This window comes from Pimephales promelas, chromosome 2 (assembly GCF_988280905.1).
Source record: "Pimephales promelas chromosome 2, fPimPro1.hap1.1, whole genome shotgun sequence".
In the NCBI taxonomy this organism is placed as follows: domain Eukaryota; kingdom Metazoa; phylum Chordata; class Actinopteri; order Cypriniformes; family Leuciscidae; genus Pimephales; species Pimephales promelas.
Window position 1 is genome coordinate 14,282,294 of NC_142770.1, and position 15,221 is coordinate 14,297,514.

At 35.4% G+C, this 15,221-nt stretch overlaps 1 long non-coding RNA gene across 1 annotated transcript; it reads left to right on the plus strand.

The window, feature by feature from the left end:
- Positions 1-232: 232 nt before the first annotated feature.
- LOC120495247 (uncharacterized) lies at positions 233-14,686 on the plus strand. The gene is made up of 4 exons (XR_005626017.2): positions 233-547; positions 855-961; positions 11,984-12,163; positions 13,806-14,686. It is a non-coding gene; the product is annotated as an uncharacterized LOC120495247 (long non-coding RNA).
- Positions 14,687-15,221: the final 535 nt, after the last annotated feature.

Below are 15,221 nucleotides of genomic sequence, written 5' to 3' on the forward strand. Positions count from 1 at the left end.
ATATATATATATAATTGAAAAATATTCTATTATTACATATTTATATTATTTTAAACTACATATAAGTTAATTAAAATCAAAAGAGTGGAAATGGTTATTTATAAAATATTTATATTATTATGTAATATATTATTATATATTATATTGTTTTTACATATTATTATTGTTGTTGTTTTTATTATTATTAAAGTACCCTTTAACATCAGTTAGATGACGCGTCATCTAACTGATGTTAAAGGGTACCCTAAAACGTCGGATGTTGACGTATGGTCAAAAGCGTCAGTTAGATGACCTCTTGGGATGAGAATATGTTGTTCTGAATGGTTAGTTGATAAATTCATGTAGCGGATGTGGATGCTTAAGTCATTGATAAGCATATGTTGTATTTGTGTTACAGGGGGTGGTGATGGCACCGTGGATAAGACACATGCCTTTGGTGTGAGAGACCCGGGTTTGAATCCACTGTGAGACACCAATGTGTCCCTGAGCAAGACACTTAACCCCTGGTTGCTCCAGAGGCGTGCGACCTCTAACATATATAGCAACTGTAAGTCGCTTTGGATAAAAGCGTCAGCTAAATGAATAAATGTAAATGTGTAAAGACGGATGTGACGGATTGAGCTGGCTCACAAATGTGCTCTACTACAACAACTCTTCCTCTTCTCAACACTGCCTCACTATTCCCTGGTGTTGTTTTTTATTTAAATTTTGGGCTAGTGATGTCAGGATTCTCACTCGTTCACAGTCCCCTGAGTTTTAATCACCATCACCTGCACCTCATCAGTTTACCTTCCATGTATTCAACTCCTCTTCACACACTCATTGTCTGCTCTTGTCTCTACATGACACTACAGACTATCACGCTACTTACCTGCAACTCACCCACTACCTTCCTGAGTTCCACCTGCAAACCTTCACACGGAAGTTTAGTCTCCAGTCTCCAATCATCAACCTGTTCCCAGTGAGTCTCCACCCGCATCTGTAAACAAAGACTCTCATCATTCAGCTAAGTCCCATTCTGAATATCGTCTGCTTGCATACTCGCCATATCTCTGTCGGGAATCGGGATCTGTCACGATTTGGTCTTGTCTCTGTCACGTTTTGTTCATGTTCCGTGTCTGTCATGTCATGTGCTCCTGCCATGTGTCTTGTCATTGGTTAATCGTCTGTTCATTGTTCACAGATGTCCCTTGTCTTGTCATTAGTCTTGTGTATTTAAGCAACCCGGTCTCATCCCAAGACATCATATAACTGACGTTTTTGGGACGTCTTTTGACCATACGTCAATATTCGCCTTTTTAGGGCCCCGTTAAACGTCGGTAGATGAGGTTATGGGATCCTAACTCTACCCCAGACCTAAACCTACCCCTAAACCTAACCCGTCACCTAACTGACGTTAAAGGTAAAGCGTCAGTTGTATGACGGCCCGGGATCGCCATCTACCGACGTTTAAGGGGGCCCTAAAAAGGCGGATATTGACGTATGGTCAAAAGACGTCTCAAGACGTCATGACTTTTTGGGATGAGACTGTTAATTTAAGCCCTCATGTTTGCCATGTGTCTTTGTCAAGTATTGTTACCTGTAACCACTGTTTGAAGGTTTATGTTCACAGTATTTGTTTCATGCCACATCATACTTTTATTTCATGTTTTATCTTGTTATGTGTTAATAAAACTGCACTTGGGTTCTCTCGCTACAACTTGCCTCCAGTGGATCCTTACAACATAGTTTGAATCAAGTATTAAATCAAGTATACCAATTAGTATTCCAGAGAGACTTATAGTGTAAATATAGTATTTTTATTATATTTGAAATTGAAGTATATTAATGTTCTAAATGAATACATCCACTTCTCTAATTCTGGAATATAGTTATATCACATACACCACCGCATTTCTAACTGCATCTGTAGTGTAACTGAATTTTTCTTTTTGTCAGCGCAAGTTGAGTTTTACGGGAAAAGGAGTCTGAACCTCAAAGCGAATTTAAACTGTTTTCCTCAGGAAATATCTGTGGAGCAAACCAACAGGGCAAACAACTGTGTTTGCTGGAGATATCTGAGATGAGAGCTGAGGCAGTGCTTCCTTCAAGGAGATGTGAACCTCGTAAAAAAAAAAAAAAGGCCAGAGTAGTTTTCCGATAAAAATAATCTTTGCGTGACGTCACGTAAACGTTTGAAATTGTTACCAGTGTGGAGACCACAAGGGATATTTTCCTTCATTCATTGTTTCTAGATTTCGATAATAATAAGGAATCATTTCAGATTCCTGGATGATCAAGAACCGTCACGGACAAGTTTCTTAGCAAAACGCTGCCACTTACAATAACAAAGACATGTATATTTTACATGGTTCCGTCCATTCAGTACGTGCTGAAACTGGTTACGGTCGTTTATTAACTTCTCCTTCTGTAAAAATATAGAAGTGGAAATTAATCTGCACCGGTCTAGCTGTGGCTTGGGAAAAAGTGCATATGCCACAGTTTGCAGAACCTGGCATGGCGCTGCTCCATGCCTCCCGTCCTTTCCAAGAGGGTTAGTGAAATAAATGCAGAAAACCCAGCGATGAGAAACTCCAGATTCAGTCGTGTTGACCACACAGGGATTTGGGGATTACATCTTGATTACCATGTTTCAAACATCATCTTGTGGTGGAGAACGACATTAATCAGACCCGAGAAATAACACATTTAGAGACAACAAGACAGACTTGGCAGGAGTCGGTTTCAAAATAAAGGTCTGGGGAAAAAAAGGAGGCCCATGCGAACCTATTTCATGTGAAGGAGTGCTGAGGCAGATGTTCTTATACGGTGTATTTAAGGTGTCGTGTTACCCTCCAGCAAAAGAGTCTAGCTTATAGAAGAGAAAAGTTTCTGAAAAATGTATCTTTCTGAAGAAATCCTCGCCTTAACAGGTGAATAAGGAGTGAAGATTCTCCTCAGTTCAATAGGAAACAGCAAGTAAAAATCAAAAGAGGTCAAAGGAGAAGTCAAGCCTGGTTCTTCACTCCCGTCGACCACAGGAAGAGATAGGAAGCCCGGGAACAGGCTTGATCGATGTCGTGGATTGTAGAGAGGAAGAAACAACATGGAGGGGTGCAGAGGGCTTGGCTATTTTTGCACCGTCGTACGGAAATGAGCCATAGTCCAAAGAGGAAGCAGATAGGCCAGAAAGTGTCGCATAGCAACCATGAGCAGGAAAGAAGCTTGTGTTTGTACACATCTGGTGGCGTTACACTTGCGTGCAGAAGCAAGAATCTAAGTCAGTCTATATACAGTATATATATGGATTATTAGGAGCACCATACTAGTGTTTGACCCCATTTCGCCTCCAGAACATGCATTAATTCGTGGCATTGATTCAACAAGGTGCTGAAAGGATTCTTTTGAAATGTTGGCCCATATTGATAGGATAGCATCTTGCAGTTGATGGAAATTTGTGGGATGCACATCCAGCTCCCGTTCCACCACATCCCAAAGATGCTCTATTGGGTTGAGATCTGGTGACTGTGGGGGCCATTTTAGTTCAGTGAACTCGTTGTCATGTTCAAGAAACCAATTTGAAATGATTCCAAGCTGCATTATCCTGCTGGAAGTAGCCATCAGAGGATGGGTACATGGTGGCCATAAAAGGATGGATATGGTCAGAAACAATGCTCAGGTAGGCCGTGGCATTTAAACGATGCCCAATTGGCAATAAGGGGCCTAAAATGTGCCAAGAAAACATCCCCCACCATTACACCACCACCACCAGCCTGCACAGTGGTAACAAGGCATGATGGATCCATGTTCTCCTTCTGTTTACGCCAAATTCTGACTCTACCATCTGAATGTCTGAACAGAAATCGAGACTCATCAGACCAGGCAACATTTTTCCAGTCTTCGACTGTCCAATTTTGGTGAGCTCTTGCAAATTGTAGCCTCTTTTTCCTATTTGTAGTGGAGATGAGTGGTACCCGGTGGGGTCTTCTGCTGTTGTAGCCCATCCGCCTCAAGGTTGTGCGTGTTGTGGCTTCACAAATGCTTTGCTGCATACCTCGGTTATAACGAATGGTTATTTCAGTCAAAGTTGCTCTTCTATCAGCTTGAATCAGTCGGGCCATTTTCCTCTGACCTCTAGCATCAACAAGGCATTTTCGCCCTCAGGACTGCCGCATACTGGATGTTTTTTCCCCTTTTCGCACCATTCTTTTTAAACCCTAGAAATGGTTTAAAACCACCATGTACCCATCCTCTGATGGCTGCTTCCAGCAGGATAATGCTGCTTGAATCATTTCAAATTGGTTTCTTGAACATGACAATGAGTTCACTGTCCTAAAATGGCCTCCATAGTCACCAAATCTCAACCCAATAGAGCATCTTTGGGATGTGGTGAAACGGGAACTGGATGTGCATCCCACAAATCTCCATCAACTGCAAGATGCTATCCTATCAATATGGGCCAACATTTCTAAAGAATGCTTTCAGCACCTTGTTGAATCAATGCCAGTATAGAATTAAGGCAGTTCTGAAGGCGAAAGGGGGTCAAACACCGTATTAGTACGGTGTTCCTAATAATCCTTCAGGTGAGTGTATGTACACACACATATATTGTTACAGAACATGGAAGTGGAAGTAGTAGCATGAAAACGAAGGATGAGGATGATGATAATGATGATGCTAATAATAATAATATTGATTATATAATATATCATATATGATTAATCGATTTGACAGCACCCATTTAAATTAACAATAATATATTTATTGTTATTTTTATTAATATTTATTGATAATTATACAGTTTCCCTCAGTTTGACCTTCTGCAGAACATTTGACCTTACCGTATTGAGTACATTTTATTTAAAATCTATATTATATAATTTATTTAAAGGTTATTTATGAAATTAACATTAAAATGTGTATAGAATTATTTATTGTACTTATATGTATTATTTATAAAATAATACTTGCATGCGAACACGACGATGAACATTGAGAATCAGCAGGTAAATGCAAAAATCAGCCAAGCCACTGATCTCTCAAATTTTTTTATTTTTATTTTTTATTTTTTGTGAACTGGAGAAACATTATGAGCTCTATTCGGCTTTCACGGGACATGATTAATATGGCGTCGCCAAAAAAAAAAAAAAAAAAACTCCCTTTCCATAATTGGATACAAATGATATATCAAAATCATTTTCTTCATAGGTGGCACTTAAATGTGCTTTACAGCGATGAAGTAAATCTTTCGCCCGACATCCTCTGCAGGGATTTCCTAAAAATACTGCTCTTTTTCATCTCCGCATCGCAAAGTCTAGTCCGAGGGCCGCCCGTGTGGTCCCACCTTAATCGTTTTCAGTTAATATCACAGCTGGACGGAGGTGGTGGGCTGTAACGCTTGACGACAGGAGAGAAAAGCCCTAAACCCGCGTCAATAAAAGAGAGAAAGTGATTGCCTTTGACTGGCCAAGTTTTAGGGTCAGACTTGGGATGGTTTCAACAACAACACCAGCGCATTATTTGTTCACCAAATTATCGAAAAGACTTTATTTAAACACATCCCCACCTCCAGCGTTCCCCGTGGCCTCCTTTATTTTCTGCCTGCAGTTTAAGTGGTGGCTGACCACAGTGTTTTGATGGGGCGGTCGGCTGCCCATCCTGTTCCCACATTTCCTAGACCACGGCGAGGAAGGCGCTTGTTCAACATGTTTCCCGCCTCAATACCTCCCACGTGTTGAACGCTTTCAACGCGAGATGACATCACATGATTTAAGTGACTTGTGTTGCTGATTGCAAACAGACGCTGAAATGTCTCTTCTAAGGAAAGCCTATCCTTACAGTGGCTTATAAAGCTATTTTAAATGCACAATAAACAGTTGGCTCTATTATAAGTCATAGAGGGAGTTCTTAAAGTCAACATGAAATCAAAACTGACCCTGTTTATTTGAAGTGTGCACAGTTCTCTTTTAATTGTCAATGATTCATCAGTGCATATTATTCCAAATAGTAATACAAATGTTTTTAAAATGTCTTTGCAATCTATTATATTAGATATAATATATCAGTGTTTTTCATGTTCTTTGTCTTGTGTTGTCCTACTCTCGAGTATATAGCCTATCGTGTCTGTTTGTTTTATAGTTCATGTTGCTCCCTTGTATTATTTGTTCATTGCCTGGAATCTTGTGTTCTCTGCCTAGATTTACCTCGATTGTTTTGTTTAAATAAACTCTTAAACTGCATCTGGATCCAACAAGGTATTTTCTAAAACTGCCACCTTAAAGTTGAATATCAATGGGGTTTTTTTTGGTGGGTATTTGTGGACACATTCATGTGGAGTAAAAGTTAGTTTTCATTTTGAAGTTAAAAGATAAAATTGGACATTATAATTTTCATTTAATAATTGGGTTATTATTCAGAATTTTCACGACTTATGACATCATTTAAGACATCTTTGCTTTAATCAACATATCAGTTGAGTGAAATCATTAAATTTGCATGCATAGTGTTGCTATGAAAAAATAGGGAAATTAAATGAATATTCTTATGCCTAAATAAGTCACAGAATAATATATTTTTACCGGGATTCTGCTTTGTCTGAGATCGGTTATTCAATTATTCATCTCAATTGCAAAATTCAATTTTAAATAGAATAGTTGATTTAGTGTTTTACATGAATGACACTTTAAAAAAATATATAAATATTAATAATAAGTATGTCAATAGTCATTTATACAATCTGTAAATCTTTAGGAGTGGAACTTAGCTACCCCGCAGGTGGCTTCTAAATATTTTTTTTTACATTTTGTTCTATAACTAAATTAGCAAATGTTTCTATTTATTTCCTATGGTAACACACAACATTACCCCATTTCACGCATAGGCCTATGATAAACTATGTTAAAGACAATGCAAAATTCACAATTTCGCTTTGGTATCCCCTGTGTAGGACTCAATTATAGTCGTTTGTCGTGATGAATGAGACATTGGCCTATAGGGGTTGATTGGACTATTGCTAGAGCCGCAGAGACTAAATAGACCCGAGCTGCCGCGCTGTCTGTCACTCAGTCCCGTTATTACAGGAGCATCACACAATGAGGGCTGACCTTCATCACAATACATCTCTCTCACAGCATCACAATACATCTGTTCACTAGAGCACCTCTCCACCTGAGACTCTCCACGCGCATGCGCGCACCACCAGAGTCCAGACCAAAAGCAAAGTGCGTAGCGTGATAATGCAGTCGAATTGATTCGCGCGCCCATTACTACTTTTCTCTCGCGACGAGCGTTTTCAATTGATTTCAATAAAGCTATTCATTAGGCTGACCTCTTCGACGTGGTTCAGACGTTTTTGTTTTATTTGGAGCGGAGAATCAAATAAATCATAAATACTTTAGCACGTTTACTGTAAGACAAATATGGTTATTGATTGGGTATTATTAGTCTACATCCCAGATGAGGCTGTAACAAACGGAAGATTTTCAGCGGAAGACGTCATCTCAGTTGAATATCTAGAATAGGCCTAACACGAATTAATAAAATATACATAGGCTAAATTATGAATAATGAATACAAAAGGAAAAGGAAACTTTATGTGAATTAACACATGTAGCTAAAAGTAGCTTAAATCAGGGAATATCTTGCTGCCTTCTTAGCATATTTCATAAAATGAATTCTAATCTAAACATGGATCATATACCAGTTTCAGCTGAAAAGCTTAATAAAGTCACAGTAAAAACAAAAGTTACAAAAAAACATTGCATCTTATTGTAAATAAACGCATGTAGCCAATGTTACAGGGGCTATTTGCTGGAAAATTATGCTACTTAATTTGCTTAATGATATATTATATTATATTATATTATATTGTATTATATTATATTATATTATATTATATTATATTATATTATATTATATTATAGTTAACATAGATAATAGCAGTTTAGTTTAAATTAATAAAGTTGCAATAAAACATTACAGCAGTCATAAGCCTTGGATAAAAATGATTAAATTTGTCCTAACTAATCATTTTAATTGTGAAAAATATATGTTTTATTTTATTGCATCTTTGTCTTCCTGCACAAAATGTGTCCCTGAGACAAAAGCAGGTTTGGATCCCCGCGTCTCCAACTCGACCCCGGAACAGATTTTGACGAAACAGCAAAAAAGAGTGACCTCATTTTTTTGCACTGCTTAGACGGGCAGTCCTATGATGACCTAGACAGCCCTCTCCGGTCCTCTCTGGAGAAGTCAGCACTTCAGAGGAAAAAAAAAAACGTAATTGTAGATTAACCATCAAAAAAGGCATTTTTTCCATCTCCAGCAGATACCTGCAAAACTTGATGTGGTTGAGTGGCCAAATCACACCAGAACACCAAACCTGAAAATTAACACATGATTTATGAAACTATGACTCCAAGACTTCTCAGGGTGGTCACCGTTAACTAAAAGTATTTTCCAACCAGGGTTTATGAGTAATAGGATCTGGCCCAGGGAAAGTCAAGCTTTCTTAGATGTGGCAAGACGGATTAGCCAAACCTCTCGCTCTTTGATTCCTGACGGCAATGACACTTTTGTGAAAAAGAAATACACTTTAGCACACTTATAAAATATTACTTATCATGCAAATAATATACTTGAGAAGAATATGTTAAGTGTGTATTGAATGTAATGTTTTTTGATGATTCATTAAGTTAAAGTCCTCTTGTAGTCAATAATATTATCCCATAAAACTCATCTTTGATCAACAAAAAAATCCTTTAAACAATATAGCTTTAATGTATGCTTAAAATCCTTAAAATATAGCTTGAATGTATGCTTAAAATCCTTCAAATATAGCTTAAATGTATGTTTAAAATCCTTCAAATATAGCTTGAATGTATGCTTAAAATCCTTAAAATCCTTAAAAAGTAGCTTGAATGTATGCTTAAAATCCTTAAAATATAGCTTGAATTTATGCTTGAATGTTTGCTTAAAATCCTTAAAATATAGCTTGAATGTATGCTTAAAATCCTTAAAATACCGTATAGCTTTAATGCATGCTTAAAATCCTTAAAATAGAGCTTGAATGTATGCTTAAAATCCTTAAAATATAGCTTGAATGTATGCATAAAATCCTTAAAATCCTTAAAATATAGCTTGAATGTATGCTTAAAATCCTTAAAATATAGCTTGAAAATATGCTTAAAATCCTTAAAATATAGCTTGAATATATGCATAAAATTCTTAAAATATAGCTTGAATGTATGCTTAAAATCCCTAAAATCCTTAAAATATAGCTTGAATGTATGCTTAAAATCCTTAAAATCCTTAAAATATAGCTTGAATGTATGCTTAAAATCCTTAAAATATAGCTTGAAAATATGCTTAAAATCCTTAAAATATAGCTTGAATATATGCTTAAAATCCTTAAAATATAGCTTGAATGTATGCTTAAAATCCCTAAAATCCTTAAAATATAGCTTGAATGTATGCTTAAAATCCCTAAAATCCTTAAAATATAGCTTGAATGTATGCTTAAAATCCTTAAAATCCTTCAAATATAGCTTGAATGTATGCTTAAAATCCTTAAAATATAGCTTGAAAATATGCTTAAAATCCTTAAAATATAGCTTGAATGTATGCTTAAAATCCCTAAAATCCTTAAAATATAGCTTGAATGTATGCTTAAAATCCCTAAAATCCTTAAAATATAGCTTGAATGTATGCTTAAAATCCTTAAAATCCTTAAAATATAGCTTGAATGTATGCTTAAAATCCTTAAAATATAACTTGAATGTATGCTTAAATTCCCTAAAATCCTTAAAATATAGCTTGAATGTATGCTTAAAATCCCTAAAATCCTTAAAATATAGCTTGAATGTATGCTTAAAATCCCTAAAATCCTTAAAATATAGCTTGAATGTATGCTTAAAATCCTTAAAATCCTTAAAATATAGCTTGAATGTATGCTTAAAATCCTTAAAATCCTTAAAATATAGCTTGAATGTATGCTTAAAATCCTTAAAATATAACTTGAATGTATGCTTAAAATCCTTAAAATATAGCTTGAATGTATGCTTAAAATCCCTAAAATCCTTAAAATATAGCTTGAATGTATGCTTAAAATCCTTAAAATCCTTAAAATATAGCTTGAATGTATGCTTAAAATCCTTAAAATATAACTTGAATGTATGCTTAAATTCCCTAAAATCCTTAAAATATAGCTTGAATGTATGCTTAAAATCCCTAAAATCCTTAAAATATAGCTTGAATGTATGCTTAAAATCCTTAAAATCCTTAAAATATAGCTTGAATGTATGCTTAAAATCCTTAAAATCCTTAAAATATAGCTTGAATGTATGCTTAAAATCCTTAAAATATAACTTGAATGTATGCTTAAAATCCTTAAAATATAGCTTGAATGTATGCTTAAAATCCCTAAAATCCTTAAAATATAGCTTGAATGTATGCTTAAAATCCTTAAAATCCTTAAAATATAGCTTGAATGTATGCTTAAAATCCTTAAAATATAACTTGAATGTATGCTTAAATTCCCTAAAATCCTTAAAATATAGCTTGAATGTATGCTTAAAATCCTTAAAATATAACTTGAATGTATGTTTAAAATCCTTAAAATATAGCTTGAATGTAACTCTACACCCTTGCCTCATTTAGTATATACGCGGTTCTATGAATATGCAAATTATCCGCGCCTCCACTCACTCACACCAGCTCTGAGATCCACTCGTTGACAATCACACATTGACCTGATTGGTTACAAAGTAGTTTGTGATGTCAGAAACACCCGCAATTTCAAACCACGTTTTTTAGACTGTCTTTAGCCCTACTCGCACTGGATTAGTATTATCTGGCGACCTTGTGTGATTCAGAAATCTGAATTTCGTGATAAGCAAAGCCTGTGATTTTACTCGATTTTGCGCAAAATATTATCAAAACCCAGCAGGTCTCTGGGCCGTCTCTCCATTCTTCGCAAAAAACGGATAAAAAGGTGCACAGGAAACTATATACTGTAGGAAGTTATATACGACCCTGCCAAATCACAGAGATGCCGATTCGCATGGGACTAACGTTATCACAGGACCTCGTGTTCGGCGAAATATTTTTACTATAAAAATTACAGACATGGCCGATTCGCACGGGATTAAGATCACAGACAAACCTTTGCAATTATTACAAATGACTAGAGGTCAAGAGGTTATACTTATCCCATTGCGAATAGGGCTCACTGCAGTTTTAAGGAGAATTTGCACATGGTTTGTCTTAAAAGCATATTAATATATAAACAACAACAAATCTTTCAACAAGAGGATCTTCTCTACAGGCGATCAAAAACAAGAAGGTTTGTTCACTTGATCATCTGTTGCGTCCCCGTCCCGCAGGCAGAAGGTTGAGGTTTTGTGTTTTAGTGTGTGTGAACGCATTTGTCCTATTCAGGGCCCCCAGAGCAATCAGTCCGTCAACGGGGGAAGAGGCTAATTTCCCTCCTCCCCTTCCCTCACCCGTTCATCTCCCGAGACGAATGCTTTGGGTAATAAGGATAATCAATACACTTTCTCGCTCTCTGCAGTCTCCTGACGTTATTAGCAATTTGTCATTAGGCATGAGCTTTTCTTATCAGACATTAGCATCTTGTTTACAAGGCGTGCCGGACCTCCCCTGCGTCCCTGCCCCGTCAAGATTACCCACGGGCCCCACTTCAGGAACACACACGCTCCCCGAGGTGATGAATAGATACATCTACACCCTGACAGCTTACACATGCACACTCTTGACGTGATTTACCCCGAGAAAATTAATGAAGCAATGACAGGAAGAACAACACGACGACGGGAGAGGGAAAAATAAGTGTTTTCTTGCCCTTGATTTCTCTAGAGTCTCACTAATGACATCTTTTCCTAAGTAATTAATTGATGGCAGGGGAAAATACTTTTCTGAGGGATGTCTGAAGTTGTATTGTTATCCTCTTTTCTAAAAGTACAGCTAACTTTTTCTTTCGTTTTAGTTCGCCTCAGTGGATTGGACTGACCCCTTGTCTGGCACAGTTGTGAAAGATACCAACTGGATGAAGATTCCTGTCCAATCATCCTGTCTAAAGGGATTTTCACACTTGATGCAGTATTAAATGCATCTAGGATCCAAAATTAACACTCCCAAGTGCCAAATGTGAGCAAAAATGGCTTTGGTGAGTAAATAAAGCCAGTTGGCTGGTAATTTGTTAGGAATTGCAATATAATACCTTTGCTGATATAAGCGAATCTAATTACTGACATACTGACAAACATTTGTTGCTAAAACTTTGGGCTCTGTGGAGAATGTACCATCAAAAGTTAATCTAGGAAGTTTTTCTGGATATTTTTGGTGACTAGAACTCTCATATATAAGATTACATGTGCAGATTGACCTTCAACAAAAGTATAAGTGTAGAAAAATAGCTAAATCCTTTTCATACAAATCTCACTTTGTTGGATTATTTAAAAATATATTTCATATTTAATATATAACTTAAGATGTTACATTTTTAAATACATAGTCCTAAAATAATACAAAACGCAGTTTTGTGACCAGCCATTGGCAATTGTGATAAAATGTTTTGTTTTTTTTTTTCTTTTTTTTTTTTGTATATGAAAAATAATCTGATAATTTAATTGCTAGAAAAAAACTATTTGCTGGACAATTTGTTTTGATGTTAAAAATATGTAAATATTTTTATAATTTAATATCACTTTTTATATATTTTATATATAGTTTTATTTTTATAATTTAATATCACTTTATATATATATATATATATATATATATATATATATATATATAATTTCGTTTACAAATAAATATTTGAAGAGTTCAGATGCAAAAGCCTCTAAGTGCCATTTGAAATTTTCTTCTAGAATGATAATTTTTATCAAGCTTGTATATTTAAGTTCAGTGATTTCACTTAAATGGCAATGATAATTACCTATTAATTGTTATTTAAGTGAAATTACTGAACTTAAATATACAAGTTTGATAAAAATCATCATTAAAGAAGAAAATTTCAAATGGCATTTAGAGGCTTTTGCATCTGAACTCTTCATTTATAACCTCAAAATAATGCAAGACAATAATAACGAATTTGGACAAAAATTAATTTAATATTAAATATGATAATGATTTATTTCTATATTATTCATAATATTTTAATATTTCAATATATATATATATATGTGTGTGTGTGTGTGTGTGTGTGTACATTTGAATATTAAATTAAAATAAAGCAAAATACAGTTTTTTGTAGACAAACATAATTTTAAGATGACATCACATAAACTAATAAAATTAAACTTATATATATATATATATATTACTTTAATTTTATTCGTGTAAATATATTTAAATACATACTATGCTTTATATATATATTTATATATAATATTTATATATACAATTATCTACAAATAAGAATACACTGTAAAACAAAGTACAATCAACTTGGATTTTTAAGTCCTTTCAACTTAAATTACATTAAACTGACTTAAAAGAATTTGTTGAATCTTAAAAATGTAATTCATATGTTGTCATTACTTATTGATCATATAATGTTTTACAGTGTACATTTTTGTAGCTGGTATTTTGTACCGTGGTCACATGTCTGATGAAGAGTAGTCACCAGACTTCCTCATATTGCTCATTTCCTCTGACCTCATTTCCTGTTTTGACATGTGCTACATGATTCAATTAAACACTGCTGCTCATCAGTCTCAGCAGGACAACAAAGGATGGCATCAGTGATTTGAAGCACTGTAACTTATTAGGGCTTTCTTTCTGCACTTCATTTTATCTGACAGGTAGGAACAGGTGAACGCCCTCTCTTTGATTTTTCCTTGCCCTGTTGAACGGTTTCGTCCAGAGGGAGTGTGATTCGCTCAGAGGGGCCAATGGTCACTTGACACTGTTGTTTGTCAGGAATCATACAGTCCTAAATGATGTGGTTCTTTTGAATGACAGCTAATTTATCATTTAGCCATCCTGGGCTAATAATGACTAATGACGGATGGGGCTGTTTGGGGATCTGTGAGTAGAGCTAATCAGTGTTTACTGTTTACTGTGGGTGTGTGTGTGTACGTGAGAGAGCCAATGTGTATCAAATATGAAGAATTGGATTTTGCTGCGTATTTGTTTCCTGGCGGACAGTTTTAAAGAAATAAGGGCCACTTTTCCCGGAAGCAAGCATACCGTCAGTGATAAAACACAAACGCGGGGAACTGAAGAAAAAAAGCCATCTCCCTTTGAATGAGCCCTTCGATGAAAATGTGTAATATAAATAAAGCCACAGCCTTTGAAAAGAAAACCCTTCCTTCCTGGAGCTGTCATCCAAAGGGAAAAAGCGCACTCCAAGCTACTCTTAAATTCCCAAAGACCGTTCTGTCATCAGACTCCCAACTGCTCCCTCCAAACACGCGATGCCCCAACAGGCCTTTCATCTGCAGACCAGGGTCCCCAACTCCCCCCTCCAAAACACTGCAGATCATCTGCTGGAATAGGCATAACACACTAATAAGAGCGGAAAGAAATGAATGAATGAGGATTTAATATGTTGATTGATGCCAGGTGATTGGATTAAGAGGGCTGGATCTAAAGAATGAATGTTTTTTTCATTAAAAGAGGTTTGTTTATATTTATGTTTAAAATATACATACAAAATTTATAATTGTAAATATGTATACTTATTGAAATCTATTGAAATGTATATAAAAATAAATAAATGTAATTAATAAAACTGTTACAAAATGTATAATATATATATATATATATATATATATATATGTATATATATATATATATACATACATTATACATCTTACATTTATATTCATTCCTTTGGCAGACACTATTAAACTTTTAGTAAAAAATAATCGTGATTTTAATGGTAAAAATGCTACAGTGCAAAACTGTTAATTGGTTAACCTACGCTATCTCACGACCAATTCGTACGAATTCGTACGAGTGATTCAAACGTGGCTAATTCGTACTAATTCATACGACCTCACTCGTACGAATTTGTACGATTTGTCTAAACCCACGTGACGGTTAAGTTTAGGGGCGGGGTAAGGGGTAGGTCATTCGTACGAATTCATACGAATTGGCTAATTCGTAAAATATGTACGATTTAGCAAAATCATACTAATTCGTATGAGTGAGGTCGTACGAATTGTTACGAATTAGCCACCTCGAAAAATTCGTACGAATTCCCGTGAGATCGG